The sequence below is a fragment of the Halictus rubicundus genome, chromosome 6 (genome assembly GCF_050948215.1).
Source record: "Halictus rubicundus isolate RS-2024b chromosome 6, iyHalRubi1_principal, whole genome shotgun sequence".
Taxonomy (NCBI): Eukaryota; Metazoa; Arthropoda; class Insecta; order Hymenoptera; family Halictidae; genus Halictus; species Halictus rubicundus.
Window position 1 is genome coordinate 4,563,513 of NC_135154.1, and position 16,103 is coordinate 4,579,615.

The 16,103-nt window shown below is 34.6% G+C and overlaps 1 protein-coding gene and 1 long non-coding RNA gene across 2 annotated transcripts in view; one reads left to right on the forward strand and one right to left on the reverse strand.

Annotated features, from left to right (window-relative positions):
- The window catches only part of Nmdar2 (glutamate ionotropic receptor NMDA type subunit 2), a 478,712-nt gene that overhangs the window by 64,856 nt on the left and 397,753 nt on the right, over positions 1 to 16,103 (forward strand). The window contains exon 2 of the mRNA XM_076789520.1: positions 9,437 to 9,480. The gene's annotated coding sequence lies outside the window, so the exon portion shown is untranslated. The remainder of the gene's footprint in view (positions 1 to 9,436; positions 9,481 to 16,103) is intronic.
- LOC143355058 (uncharacterized) overlaps positions 1 to 16,103 on the reverse strand; it is a 285,284-nt gene that overhangs the window by 16,532 nt on the left and 252,649 nt on the right. The gene's annotated exons all lie outside the window — the stretch shown is intronic.

Consider the following 16,103-nt stretch of genomic DNA (forward strand, 5'->3'; position numbering starts at 1 on the left):
ACGCGCACCACCTCCAAGAAACTACATTCTTCAAAAAATGAAGGGACCACCTCTACGAACCGGAGAAATTGTGTCAATTTCAAGTGATCATAACTCCGGCAAAAATTGTTGTCTTGATATCGTTAGACAACCATTTAAAGTCTCCATTTTCAGATGCTTTTACAAATTTTATTTTTAACATAGTAACAGTGTTATAAAGAAGACTTTAAAAGTTACAAGAAATTTTGTTCAACTTCCAGACATCACGTGGGGTGAGATAAATTTTGTTTGATAAATCGTGTTACCATCATTTGCAAGCGCCTGCTTTCCTGTGCAAAATACCTGGTTGTCTTATCTGGTAGATTTAAACACAACTTCTATAGGTGAAAAATTGTCGCAGTGGGTTCATCGAGTGCTCAATCAAATCGGCAGATTCTCTCCTTCCAACTGACCTTAAGATGATGGTGCTGCGACCATTTCTCGCCGAGACATAGCGAGTTGAATGAAAAGTGGAAATGGTGCACATTTTAAACATATTTTCAGAAAAACCTGGTATATCGAAATGTTAATCAAATTGAAAAAGCAAAAGAAGTGCCGTTAAGAGAAAGAAATGCTCTATCTACTGCTTTTTTGTAGAAGACCCTACGATGATTTTTTCGCTTTTTAGAGCCCGTTAAAGTTAAAAGGGCAATATTTACTTCAATGTTGAATAACTCGAATAAAAAAAAATCGCACAATATTCGACAACCATGTTTTTTGCACAGGAAAGCAGGTGCTTTCAAATGATGGTAACACAATTTATCAAAAAAACTTATGGCCATGTGATGTTTGAAAGTTGAACAAAATTTTTTGTAACTGTCAAAGTATTCTTTATAACGCTATAATCGTGTTGAAAAGCAACATATATAGCTAAAATTTTGAAAAAGAATCTGAAAATAGAGACTTCCTGCTTTCAAATGATTTTTGAACAATATCGATACAACATTTTTTGCCGGTGTTATGATCATTTAAATTTGGTCCAATTTCTTGGGTTCGTAGAGGTGATCCCCTAATTTTTTTGAAAAGTGTATTATGTCAAAGTCTGCGCATATGTTTATTTTCAAGCACAAATTCGCAAAATGTAATTTATTTACATAGTTCGTCCAATTACCAGCTATTTTATACAACCGTTCGTTTGCTATTAATTCACCATTCCGAGGTGGATAATTACAGTGAGTTGAAATTAACAATTATAGAGTGCTACTGAATTAATGGTTACATCTATGGTCATTATTAGCCTTTGAATTGATCAAGTAGTTTAACTGGGAATGACATACGTGTTATTTTGGGTTATTAAAGGGGTAGAACCATACGGTAATGATTGCTAATAAATAGAGAATCAATTCTAAATCAATTCTTTTTATAATTTTTGATTCTAGAAAAATAACTTCATATTGTTATAATGTGTAATATATTACGTAAAAATATGTTTTGACCAACAATGTTAGTCGACAATAGCTAGAGCATGTTTCGTGAACTATACAGCAACCGAAAATAAGAAAAACGTATTTTTGTGCAAGCTGCAAAATTCAAAAGCTGCAATTACAATCTGGAAATGATCATCTCGTAAACTATTTCAGATCAAAATATATTTTTTCAATGTTGTATCACAATGTGATAGAGTTAATTTTTTGATAGACACGAGTATCTAAATGAAGTCGCAACTTCTACATTTAAATTTACCCCTTTGGCAATGCGTATTTCTTACTCTTGGATATTCTGCCATTTTGTAAAGTTTCATAGAAGTTGGAAGACTATATAGTTGTTTGATGTTCTTGTCGGTGTTTCTCACAATCAAGGTATTGTCAACAGTGTTGAGTAAATTATTCGCGGAAAGATATTTCGAATACTATTGTAAGTAACCGATTTTTCTACAATTCAAATGAAATATTATTTTAAATGTATGAAAATAAATAAAAATAAAACATTTTTATTTTTAGTAGGTACCTACAGTATAAAATGAAATATTCTTATTTTCAGGATCTAAAGTGTGGAATAATATTATTCAATTGGGCGTTGGAAATAGTATTTAAAATATATTGTATTAAATATAAGTATTGAAATATATAAAATGCATGTAAATGTTGTGTATAGTATTTAAAAATCATATTAATTTTGGTATCAAGTTTAAATGAAATTTTAATGGTGCGCAGTATTCTGAAGCTATTGTATCGATGCAAAATATTTTATTTCCAATGGTCTTGAAGTAAAATATTTTAAATTTTATTTTAAAGCATTCTTCTCACAAATAAAACTTTCAAAAAGGTTCGATTTATTTCTGAAATGAAACAGACTATTTACTATTTATTATCTGAAAAACAGTATTTCCACCCAGCTCGACAGAGAGGAAATTATAATCCTTCGAATTACTGATGTCGTGTATACAAGATATATGTTTCTAAAATTAATTATTGATTCGTATTATCACATCTTGATATACACATTAGCGAAACCTAGTTTCAGTGAACATTTGTTGGTCGAAATAATATTGGCGGGACCTGTACCAGCAAGTTCAATATAACCCCGAGAAACTGTAACTTCGCCGTGCAAGCAGTACTTTTATCTTTGGTAGTTTCGTCGATATCTTCGAGGGTGCCAATTTTCAGAGGGTGGTTGCATCCCTTGAACTTGTGTCGCTATCGATAAGAAAACTACGTGCCCCATATTTTTGGCTCGTCTGTGAACGTACAGTTTCACTGAAATTGAAAGAGGAGGCTAGGTAAGGTTTTTCGTAATAGTGAATACTCGTTTGAATTTCGTTTTTGTAGAAAATTTGTAGAAAGTATGTCTTCATATAACATCTTTTACATAAACTCTAATAGACCTATTTAAAGAAAAACCATTATCCTTATGGTGTGACCAGTGACATTCTTCCTAGATGACGATTGCATCAAATTTTGATAATCATAAACGGATCTTTTCTTGCTTTTCTAATCACGTGATGCTTCCAACTGTACAAACATACAAATCAACAGTGTTTCAATACTTCTTCTATCACAGAATTTTCGTTTCTTGTACAACATTTTTAATATTAAAACATTTCTAAATGTTATAAAATCTAAATAATAAAAATGGTGCCATCGCAGCTCGCACTATCACAGAACACAGCGTGAGCCAATACTTTTCCGATCCGCTGTATTATGTTTCTTGTGGTTCACGGTATAGCATTCAGAAACCTAAAGCTTGTAATTGATTTCTACTTAGATCCCGAACAGGAGGAGAAGATTATGCGGTAGATTTATCGGTTACCGAATGAACTTTCTAAAGGTGAGTAAGAGGAGGGAACATAGCGTTTCAGATAGATGAGTTATCCGTAACGATTGACCGAAGAAGGTTGCGGGTGACTCTACTATAAATCGGGACACACTATAGCTGGATTTCCCATTGTGAATTAGTATGCAGATTAACCGTAGTGTCGAAAAGTTCGACGTTAATGATTCTTAAGAATGTCATCCAAGGAATATCGGGACTTTTTCAATTAAGTGCATACCGCCCGTGTCCTCAATTGTCTCGCTACGTCGAAAAGAAATCAATTGAAGAAATTCTGTTTGAAAGGAACACCTCAGGCGTTCGAAGATAGCTAATTGACCTTCAACCCCTTGCCCTACGATATCGAGTCAAACTCGCGATGAAGATCCTGAACAGAATCTAATAAATATGTATATTAATAATTTCCATTAAACCGAAATAAAATTCTATTTTGTTGTAGTCAATATATAGCTTTTGGAGAATACGTAGGCATACGTTAAATATAAACTTTCTATTTTTTTTTTCTAGGAAATTCTGAACGATGAAGATTTTGTAGCTTCTGTAACCACAAAATAAATAGCAATGCAAGGGGTTAACCTTTAGACTGCCGGTAATTTTTCGATAAAAATGTAATAAATTTTTCCGGAATGTTTGTACATAAATCGGTTTATAATATAACGTGGAGTACGCCAGATTTTAGAAAATTAAAAAATTTAAAAACATGCTGTTTCTAGAGGTTTTTATATTTCTGATTACGTTTTTAATTGAATTCGACTTGCAAAAATTTTCCAATAAAATAGCTCAGATTACATTGTACTTTTTACAACTTTATTTTGCGGTTGTCCTGGGCTAACGAGACGGAAAAAAATGTTTTTTCTGCTTTTTCTATGTTTTCTGTTTTTTATTCTATCTTTTTCATTATATCTGTTTGTATTGCTTTTATAGCAATACAACTTTAGTGTGATAATTTTCAAAACAAGGTTTTACGTATATTATAAATATACCGAGATTACTATCTTTTTTTTATGACATGCACAGAATACCAACGTCTTCTTGAAAATGAATGTGTTGGGAAATGTCGTGCCATAAGCTCCGAAGGACCTCGCTGAATAGAAACAGGTGTTTCAATCTCAAGATTTAGTAAAGCATAAATTACTTGTAGTCGGAAAACAGGGAAAGAAATTCTTTCATCATTTATTTTGTATAATGCATGAGCTTTAGTCGACGCTAAATCTACTAAGTGAAATTCAAATCCAATTCAAACAAATAAATCGCATATCGGAATATCGGTACGTTACTTGTTACGAATAAAATGAATTTTACTACATGGCAATGGAATTTATATTAGTGACTCTCCGTATGGAATCATGCCAGCATTTTAAAGGTTAATTGCGTCTGATTTCTTTGCACAATTTCGTTATGACATTATATTTCGCGGGTTCTGAAGGAACAGGAAATGTGTGATCGATACGCGACTCAGTTGGAAATGTTGAAAGTGTAAAAATTTCTTTGTTGTCGCGATGCTCTTTCATTCCTTTCATAGAACTTGCAGAAACTTTCTTCGGTCATCTCTTACACTTTACCTCCATTTGAGTTACCGAAGTAGCCATAAGTACACGGTACAGTGTACGCGAGAAGTGTGAGATGGCCTTTTAAACGCGGTATTTACTCTTGTTCCAGAGAATAAAAGACAATGGATAGCGGCCTCGGTATTTAACAAGCTTTTTCCTTCACGGGACTGTTGATACTCCTATTACTCTTTAAACGGGACGGAAAGAGTCCTAGAATTGTCCACCGTATTCTTGGTGTACACTGTTAACAATCAATTTGTTCGAGATACAATTACACTTCTGGGAAAAGTGAGAAGACATTTTGACAATTACAACGGTAATGGCGTAGTATTATATGCCTTCCGAATGCCAATAATTATTAGTAAATAAATCTATTGATTTCTAACACACATGTTAATATATTGAATGAAGGGTACAACAAACTTTTAATTTAGTCGAAAATAATGAAACTGTAAGGCATTAGTGCTGAGAATAAAGAGAATGTAGGATAAACATTGATAATAAAGAACCGTCAATTATTGGTGCGATTATCTATTGCTTTAGAGAAATTAATATACATATTACCGTTAGAATCTTTATTATTTTTATCTTCGATCTTCTTCTTGGACTTTATCGAGATTTCACAAGGTTTCAGCTGTTTTTTCACTTCTTGGTTAAACTTCACCTCAGGAAATCAGAAATTTTTTACTTTTCTTTATGTAGTCCCGTAGATTTTGGCGAAAAAATGCCGAAAATCCAAGTTGCAATCCTAGGAGATCGGTAGTTCAAAAGTTATGCGTGTGTAAAGATGTGCGATTTTCGGCGTTTTTGACAGGTGAAATTAATATTCACAAATACTTTAAGACAAGAATGAAATAAAGAATACATAAAACATTGAAAGTGCGCACACAATTTTGTATATCAGTTCACACATTTGTACGGAAATATTCATTATTGTAATGTTAACATGTCTTAAGTAGACACGACTTGAATCTATGAAACCATATACGATAGTCTTTTGTGACTGAATCAAGTGGATAAAATGATCGTAGAAGCATGCTCGAATCGATTTGCTGGATCAGCGATGACGTAAGCAAGACGAATTGCAACGCGGTCAATTGAATCGAGTATAAATGTATCAAGTTCAGTGTTTTGTTACGACTATTCTCGAGCCGTACGAGCTCGCCGTAAATTCTTCGAAAATTGACCGTGATCGTTGAATTCCTGGAAGATAGTTTGAACGGGCACATCTTGGCCGTACATTTCAGAACAACGTTACCGGTTCGCGTAAAATACCGCAGCGTGCTCTGAAGGGTCACACACAGACTCGCGCTGTTACGGTGTACGTCTTGGGTCGAATTTATTCGTGGTACCATAGATCGCTTTCAGGGAGCCAGCGCGGCAGGATGCGTTGCGATCCTCGACGTGCATCAGTTCTTGTATTTATTTCCTGGCTGCGGTTATAAGACCAGAACGGTTGCCGGAACGACGAAACGAAGGGCATGACCTGGCCGGGACGAGTCGAAGAACGTTCGGAAAAGGATTAGAGAGGGCTATGTTACAGTGAAATGTTTCTGAAAGCTTTCCCCTGATGCATCTGATCCGTTGGATGGCCGCCTAATGGATTCTTGTAAAAATGACGCATCCTTCGATGAATAGTTTTATCAATATTCCTGGAAATCGTTGGTCTCCTTCCATTTGGTAGTCCTTGAAGCTGAGATGAAGTGCACGTGGAAGTAGCTCCGAATTTGGATCTATAACTTCGAATATACGATTAGGGTCAACTGTCCAGTGAATGCATACCACCCAAGCGAATGAACAGAATTCCCATTAAAAACGAAAAAATAACATTTGTGATGTTTTGATAACTGGCTCAAGAAATCTTCTTCTTTTTATAACCTATCGGCACTACATTAATCTATTTCGCACACTTCGATCTAGTTCGAACTGGAGATGTGACAAATACAGTGTTTACTCTATATATGTCCCAAATGCTTAGCCGATAAAAGTCCCAGAACTATCGCCACTGCCGCGGGGTATATCCCGTGAGGGGACAAGAAGCTCGAGCGACCTTGGTCGCTGAAGAGTGTCACCGAGGAGGAGGAGAGCTTCGTTGTTCTTTTTAACGTTCGTCGTGGATCAAAGAATAGTATCTCCTGGTCGATATATGTCCCTGGCTAGATCCGTATTTTGGACAAAAATCGAGTAAACACTGTAATGGTATACGAAGATTTTTGAAAGTTACATGTATATTAGATTACATTTTTGTAAATAGATTCGAACGTAAATAAACTATTATAGTTAATTTTATATTGAAAATGTAATGTTTCTCATACTATATAAACATTTTTTTTTTAAATATTAGTGAACATTTAAAAAAAAAATTAGTAGTTCTTATATCGTATTTCTCCACTTGGAAAGTCTATTTTCAAACAAATTATTAGCAATAATTTACCTTAATTTTGGTTTCAATTAAAAGATATAAAATTTATTAATTTTAAAAAGCAATTTTAATGTTATAATTTAACTACTATTCTTTAGTTATAAGATAATTACATTATATCCTTTTATAACTACATCCTTTTTAATTATATCTCAATTATTTCCTTTTACATGGTACGACACACCCTAAATTTAAGTCGAAATTAAATGTAAAATTTACTTTGAATAAAATAATTATTGTATTCATTTCAATAAATTACAAAATCATTCGACTTATAAGCTAAGAATTAGAATTACTAAAAAAATAAAAAATGTATAAATTGTTAAAAGGGAAAGAAGTAAATTAAGTAAATTTAAAATAGGTAAAATTGAAATGATTTCAACATCAAAAATCAAAAATATTGAGGTTATAATTTAAAAGTTGATAGAATCGACTTGATGGTTGATAGAATATGAAACATAGAATCAAGATTTTTTATAAATATTTGGACAATTTTGAATCGTATTTTCAAGTAAAACTGAATCGGGTGGATTACCAGTACGTTCATCTTAATATTTTTCTATTGTTGCAGACGACATTCCCACTAATAATCTAATTTATTTAATGGTATATGGTGCCTCAGAACTGTTTTGTGTTAGACAATAGCTTAATTGCACAAATTATTTTCAGGCTGCTATTAAAGCAGGGAGGCGATTATTGCACGACAGGAGCGCTAACAAGGCGCTCCAGATTTAATTGGGCTCTTCGCGCGGCGGTGTCTTTTCGTTGGCATAATCGATTGAAATTGTTTGTTCAAAGCGAGATAATTTGGTACCAAGGAAACAACAAAGATCAATAAAATTTAAAAATATAATAATAAAGCAGTCATTATACAAGTTGTTTCATTACTTGTGTATACTACATTTGAAAACGAAAATCAAAAATGATGATTTTTGGAAGGACGAAAAAAAATCGTTCAAAATGAGGGAAAAATTTAGCAGATACTTCTAAAAAAATTACATCTTTTAAATTTACGTCACAAGAATAGATAAAAAAGTTGTGAAAAGCAACTTACTATTTTTTTTCTGGATTCTGATAAAACGAATTTTTTCCAAAATTTTCATCACACGTCATTTGGTAATGTGATCCTTCTAGCTTTGTGGAAAAATTGAAGTCGTTTTATCCATTTATAAATGTTATAAATTATATATGTAATGTAATAAATAAATTAATTATTTTTATTCATTAAAAATTAAATTTTTTTTTATAAATTATTCTGATTTAGAGTGTGTGCCTTTTTCCACTTTATTCCAAATATGGAATTCCAAAAATATTTATGGAATGTGCAGAGAGTGAAATAAACCAGTTAATGTATCTAACAGACCGAGTATAATACGCTACGTATTCAAAGTAGTATAGTAATTCTCTTAGTCAGGCAAGTGGAGTAGAATTCTCCTTGGTCTGACACCTCGAAGAACATTTTGACTAACCAAACTTGTATAGGTATCGAAGCAATTTTTAATGAAATATGTAAAACTAGACAGACGATTAGCTAAATTTCGCCCTGTATTTGACAAACAGTTTGATTGGTTTGATTATCGTGTCACAATAGACAACTCATTCACCAAGGCACGGAGCTATTGACCAGACGTCTAGTGTAGGATCAGTCATCCACACGATTTAGGTTCTGTCCTTGATTAGGCAAAATAATTTGAAATCTGCTTATCGATAGGAAAGAACTATAGAATTTATTGTTAACCCGTACAAATTAGAATGGGAACATCTGAATAGCGATATCATACGATCTGCCAAATATTTCATCATAACTGTTTCATTCCAATCGTTCTAATAATGAAGTATTTTTATAAAAATATTTTCTTGTTATTGAACTATTCCACCTGATAGTATAGTTACCTAGGATTAATTAGATATTAAGGGCCCGGGATAGTCACGTGACTTAATATAGGTAATATAGGCTTAATATAGGTTCTACACTTCGGTGTACAAGTAGTAAGGTTCGTCTTTGGTCAGACATACAACGCCAAGCAACTCCTGATTCTTCGATATTCATGAAAATCCCGCCCGACTTTTACTAAAATATAACAAAATCTGTGCTTTTTAAACAGAATGAAATAGTTTTCGTCTGCAGTATGTTTATGAGCTATCCTGTTTAAAAATAAATGTATTTTTATTTCAGATTTCGACAACATTGCCACTGGATACTGGTTGCTGTTGTTTATCGTAAGTATGCGACAACGTATAATCAAAGTAAAACGTTACTATTAGACTGAGCATGTTTATGCTCACAAACTTCCAGATGTTAATTTATGGACATCGAAATAAAATACGACTTTGATGTCTCTGTTAAGAGTGCACTTAAAGATTCAGCAAAAGAAAAATCATATATTCAAACTATTATACATGTAGAAAATAGTAATTGTTACAAATGCAATGCGTAGTCTAATTAGTATACTAAGTAGACTGCGGATCATTATTTAAGGCTTATGAAAATTTTTAAATAATGTTAGAATATAAAATTTGATGGAATTTAGTACAATTTACATAAAATGGGATTTTATTCGATTACAATGTCTTAAAATTTGTATAAATTTTAAAATAGGAGTAAAGCTTTTGTAACATATCTTGAACGTCAGGACAATAGTCACTGTGCTAGTAGTTATATGAACATGCAAATTACTTGTATATTTATGCCAATAATTATAGTCAACGGTCCAGAATGGAAAGAGGCGATTGTTAACAACAATTTACAACTGGATACGTAGTACACTTACAAAGTGCAATTAAAATTTTTTATGTATAATTCGCAAACTGGTACAGTTTGTATTTGTACAATTAAAACAATCATTTGTACAGGGTGTATAAAAAGTAATGTTCATCCGTCCTTGGGGTGAATCTACACCTCCGAATCGGTGGACATTTGTCAAAGAAACTTGCCGCAAAATTGTTTATAACAAAGAAAATTGCTGTTAAAGTTTTTTGACATCAATACCTTCTATACATCGAGAAAATAAAAGGGACATAGAAGTGTAAAGGGACAGTGTAAAGGGGTGAATCCGACGGAGGAACAGATGATTCTGAAAAATTTGTAAGTGTACTTTACATTAGCGTTTTATAATGTAGGTTTAGTATTCGTATGTATAACATATAACATTGGATACAAGGTTCTCTTTCATACTTTGCAACTTCAAAATGATCCGAACGAGCAGGGTGACAATGACTTGGTACGGGCGTAACGCCGAATGTCCCTTTAAATTTCGTTTGTCCTCGAGACACGCACACGATTATGTTCCGTCTCATCAACACGATCAGGTGGACTGTGATAGTAGGCTTTTATCTATACGTATAACTCCACACAATCAAATTTTCCAAAAACTTTACTGGCTTATATCTCTATAACCATTTGTTTGCAACATATGGCTCTTTTCAAACTTTTTATTTTCTCGATGTATAGAAGGTGTTGATGTTAAAAAAACTTTAACAATAATTTTCTTTGTTATAAACAATTTTGCGGCAAGTTTCTTTGACAAATTTCCAATGATCTAGAGGTGTAGATTCACCCCTAGGACGGATGACCATTACTTTTTATACACCCTGTACAAGGCTTTTTTCTGAGATAATCAACTTTAAAACTAGTCTGAAATGCGTACAAAGAAATAGGAAATACAATAGGAATACAGTGATTACTTGATATATGTTCAAAACACGGGTCTAGCCAGGGACATATATCGGCCAGGAGATGCTATTCTTTGATCTACGCCGAACACAGAAAAGGACAACGAATCTCTATTATTGGTTAATTCGTTTAGAAGTTATAAAAGATTAAAAGTGCGATTTTAAGTCGAAAATCGTGAAAAATTGCAATTTTCCCACTTTGAAGCGTTTATAACCCGTAAACGAATTAACCAATATCGATGAAATTTTCAGCATGGATATAATTTATTCGAGCGAATCAAACACATTCTTTAAATTTTCAATACAGGCTCAGATAAAAAAGCTGAAAAAGCCAACTTTTACTATCTCTTTTGCGATTCCGACCTATCCAAATTTTTTTCAAAAATTTTTTACACCTCCTCTAATAAACTAATCCTTCTAACTTCTCAATAACATTGAAGTCAATTGATCTAATTTTTAAAAAGTTATGTTGTTTCAAATAGTGTGGACTCAGTTTTGCTCCTTACTGTATATAGCGTAAACACTGTACTGACACGACTGTCATGGTTATTTATAATTTTCTACGTTTCCAACACACTTTTTCATAAACAACTCTGTCCTAACTAGCACGGAGGTCAAGAAGAAATTCGAAGCATAGAGGTTCCTCAGCAAAATGTTTAACCTCTCGAACCATTCAATGTCTTATCTGGTTTTATCTTACAACCTTTTCAGTATCATCGCCGTCTCCATATTTCTAAGTGCTTGCCGCTTATCTTCTCTTTTTCGAATGTCACTTTTAGCGTGCGACTACTGTGGGAAACGCGATGCATGCACTTTTTTACCGCTCCATTCATGCTCTATAAAAAAATAAGAAACCTCGTAGCCGAGCGATAAAAATGTCCGCTACTATCGAATAAACGTGGAAGTCAGCCGAGTGATTTTATTCAAAGGAAGTTGGACCAACGGACTCGGTAGACATGTACACGATGTCTCCAAAATATATGCCGTTATAATGAATTGCAAAACGAAAAGAACTCTTTTTATTACGTTTTGTATGAATGATGATCATGCGGGAAAAAACGGATTCGTTCATAATTATCAAGATTATTGATCACCTTACGTCTAAAAAATGATCTTGAGAATTGTGAACGAAAAATTTGTTATTTACACTGTTACGATTTACATGAGAAATAATAGAAAGAAACATGCTCCGACTATTTTTGTATTATTTGCGGTTTCACAGATATTTGTTGGCACCCAGTACATCTTTGGAAAAAGTTCCCAGTTAGATCCTAATAAAAATTTTATCGTTGCCCCCGTTGACGTTCTCTCGAGCGATTCGCGCGCGTCATTTTCTTTCCTCCTGCTTTTCGCGAGTGTAGTCTCACGAGACACTGGCGCAAAAGTTAAGAGTATCGTTTTCTGCTGCAACAGGAGAAGTTCCCGCTGAAATCGCGTTTCAACGAAATCTATTGCTTTTCTCGCAGAGCCTAGTTTACTGTAACACATGCATTACCAGTAAAAACGCGATTTTTAAAACATTGAGAGGTCTCACACCGAAACTCTTATTCGATTTTCGAACTTGTTGAACACTTCCGAAAGTTGATCATTCAAATCGATCTCATTAAACGTCGTTCACGGATAATATAATATAATAGTCAAAACATTAAATATCCGTGATGAAAAATCGAGAAAAAAAGGCTCGGCAAGGAACTTGTTAAAAGATAAATACTGCGTGGTAAGGAATTCAATCATCAGCTATAATCTAAACTCACCACAGACGGAAGAGTCTAATCACCGTAACGGTAAATTAAATACAGTCTTTACTCGATACTTGTCTCAAATATCTAGCCGATAAAAGTCCCAGAACTATCCCCACTGCAGCGGGGTATTCCCCTTGAGGGTCCACAAAGCTCGAGTGGCGTTCGGTCGCCGAGGAGTGTAAACATAATATGGGTCGGGTATATCATTGTGAGACAGGAGACCACTACTAATCCAATGACAAAACTGGTTTATTTTTCATTATTTTTTATGGGACTTTGACCAACATATTCGTGGCATTTTTTCTAATGAAAATAATACCAAATATGATATGATATACCAAATATTGGGTGAAGTAAAAAGTTCTGAGCGTTTTTTCTCTTTATTTCGACGATGAAATTAACAAAGTTAGAATTTTGAAAAATTTTGACGACGCGCCGGAAGCTCTGAGAGCTTGGATGGGAGGTTATATCGCACCCGCCGTATAGCTCAGACCTGGCACCAAGCGATTATCACCTTTTCAAGCATTTGCAAAATTTTCTTGATGGTACAAAACTAGCCTCAATCAGCTGGTCAAGTTTTTTACCAATAGGGACGACGAGAACTTCTTCAATCGCGGAATTATGAAATTGCCTTCAAAATGGACAAAAGTTATCGAACAAAACGGCGCATATTTGATCTAAATCCGAAAATTCTAACATTGTTAACCCTTTGCACTCGGAGCTATTTTCATTCTAAAACTAAATTTTTCTTCCGTCTTAGAATATTCGCATTTTATTCATACGAAACTGATCCGATTTCCACATATAATATTTAAATGTTTAGTAATCTATTCAATACAATTTTTGTAATGTAACACATATTTTGTAATATTTTTTGTAATTTCTTTGAAATAATTCCACAACAATTTCTAGTGGTGCTTCAGAGTCACCACTCGAGTGCTAAGGGTTAATTTCATCGTCGAAATAAAGAGAAAAAACGCTCAGAACTTTTTACTTCACCTAATATAATTCCGATGATATTTACTTGTATAATATACAGGCTGAGTCACTAAAAACAGAACACTTGATTTTCTCTTTTGGTATGAAGGATAAACGAAATGAAACCGTTCAAAGGGGGCAATTTGATGATATTAACAGATTTTGTGGGTCGTCGGTATTTTTTTAGATGACACTATGTATGTTTAGTCTCATTATATGATGGCTAATGCCGAGACGAGCTCAACGACCTAGGACACTATGATCTTGAAATGCTCCTGAGTCCAGAAATCTGAGTTCCATTACACGAAATCCTAACGTTTATAATTGGAATTCCTGAGCGGCTGGTGAAAGATAATCTCCTGTGCAAATCACTCCTAATCACTTCCGTGCAACTATCTCAACTGAAACAATCCAAGGTGTAATAGAAACGTTTTCATGCATGTATAACTGTCGGAGGTCACCTCTTTAAACAGTTATTAAAATAAAAATCGCATTTAAATTTGACGTAATTTTATTTTAATTTCTTCACTCAAGATCATTTCAAGGTCATAGTGTACTACGTCGCTGACCTCGTCTCGGCAATAGTCATCACATCATGCGATTAAAAAAACCTAGTGCCATTTAAAAAATATATCAACGACCTTGAAATGACGTAAAAAAATGTTAAACACAAAATCTGTTGCTTTATCGTACTGCCCGCTTTGAATGGTTTCATTTCACTTTTGAAACTTTCGTTTATCCTTCATACCAACAGAGAAAATCAAGTTTTCTGTTTCTCGTGACTCGTCCTGTATATGTCCTTGGTCAGACCCGTGTTTTGGACATATATCTAGTAGACACTGTAACACGGCAAGGGGTTAATGCGAGTCACTGTATAATGGCGGTGCTCTCTTCATCACATTATTTGCACCGCGAAAGAAAATAATTTATCCCTTAAAAAAGTTCTTTCATGTGTATAATACTTAGGCAACCCAACCTGTGTAATGACAGTCCGTGTTGTTTCAATGAAACAGCAGGATCCGCGCGCATCTCTTACAGAGGCTCGAGTCGCGACTTTAGCTCATTGAATCGTGTACAGGAGAAGTTCGTAGCCAGCATTTCCCTCATCAACCGGCCGGGTTCATCGTTTAAAGCACCGTCCGCATTAAGCTGAACGAGGCTGTGAGTAATTAACCCCAGATATACTTCTCTCGGCTTCCGTTATTAGAAGCGTGTTGAATCAGGATTGAAAAGACCGATGAACTTTCGTCTCGCTGATTTGACAGTGACCCAATAAATAGGTCCACTCTCCGGGTTACGATGAAGAGCATGTCAAGGGAGCCTCATGCTAAAGGTGACAGTTTTCATTCACTGAGACGAAACAAAAATAAGATTATTTTGAAGCGCTGTCGATCTTGTATTGCTAAAGACGGTGGCCATTTCGAAATGGAATATCAGTTGCATCTATGTATTCCTAACAATTTTAACAGGTTGGAAATGGCACAGTGTTTGATCTACCGATTGTAATCATAAGTGGTCAAATACTGCGAAAACTTAGTTTTACAGAAAGAAATTAAAAAAAAAAAAAATGGAAAAACGGTCGAAATGAAAATTCTTCGATACTTTCCTCTACTTTTCCGATCGAAATGTATTTGTAACGGACATTACAGCGTTCAAACTGACAGACGTTTTATTAACTCGATGGAAGGATATTGTGCTTTTAATTGTAACAATTTCACCGAGCAGAGGGACGTACTGGGAACCGGGTGCGATAAAACGGTGAAACAAAATGTCAGTGTATTGGAAGACGTAGTTACGCTCGAACAAGTGGGATCGATGCACTCTCTCGTCCGAGAGAAGGGTCCTCGATTACGTGCAATTAATCAAAAAACTTTCGAGCATCAGCCGGCCGGCAGCGTAGGTCAACGAATTTCTATTTACCGTCGGAGCAGCGACGAGTACAGATTCCGATAATTTCTTCTCAACTTGAGAATCGAAGAGCGGAATCAAGCACGTAGACCCCGGGCATCGAAGCCCTCTTCAACTTATTGTTCGCTTCGGGGTGTATTAAGGTTGAAAATGAAATTCGTACGTGAGCTTCGCGTGCCCGCGCAAATTCAACTTCCGCGGACGATTTTCCTTCGCGCGTTACAGAATACACCTTTAAGCAAATAACTCGCGAAATTGAAATCGAGGTGCCGAATGCGCGATCGAGACTTCGTGTTTACACAGCTGAACGTTGCTCGGCCGAGGAATACCGGAGCTGTTTTAATTGGGGTCGGTTGATTGGAGACCGGAGACCGACACGAATCTTTTGTACCTGATATTACATTCCCAATATTGTAGTCCCGAAAAAAAAATTGTAACCTATATTTATATAGGATTTGTGAGAATTTGTTAGAGTATATGCGTGGATATACAGGGTGGGTCGCCACATTTTGCCATCTAGATTTACGTCATTATTATTACGCA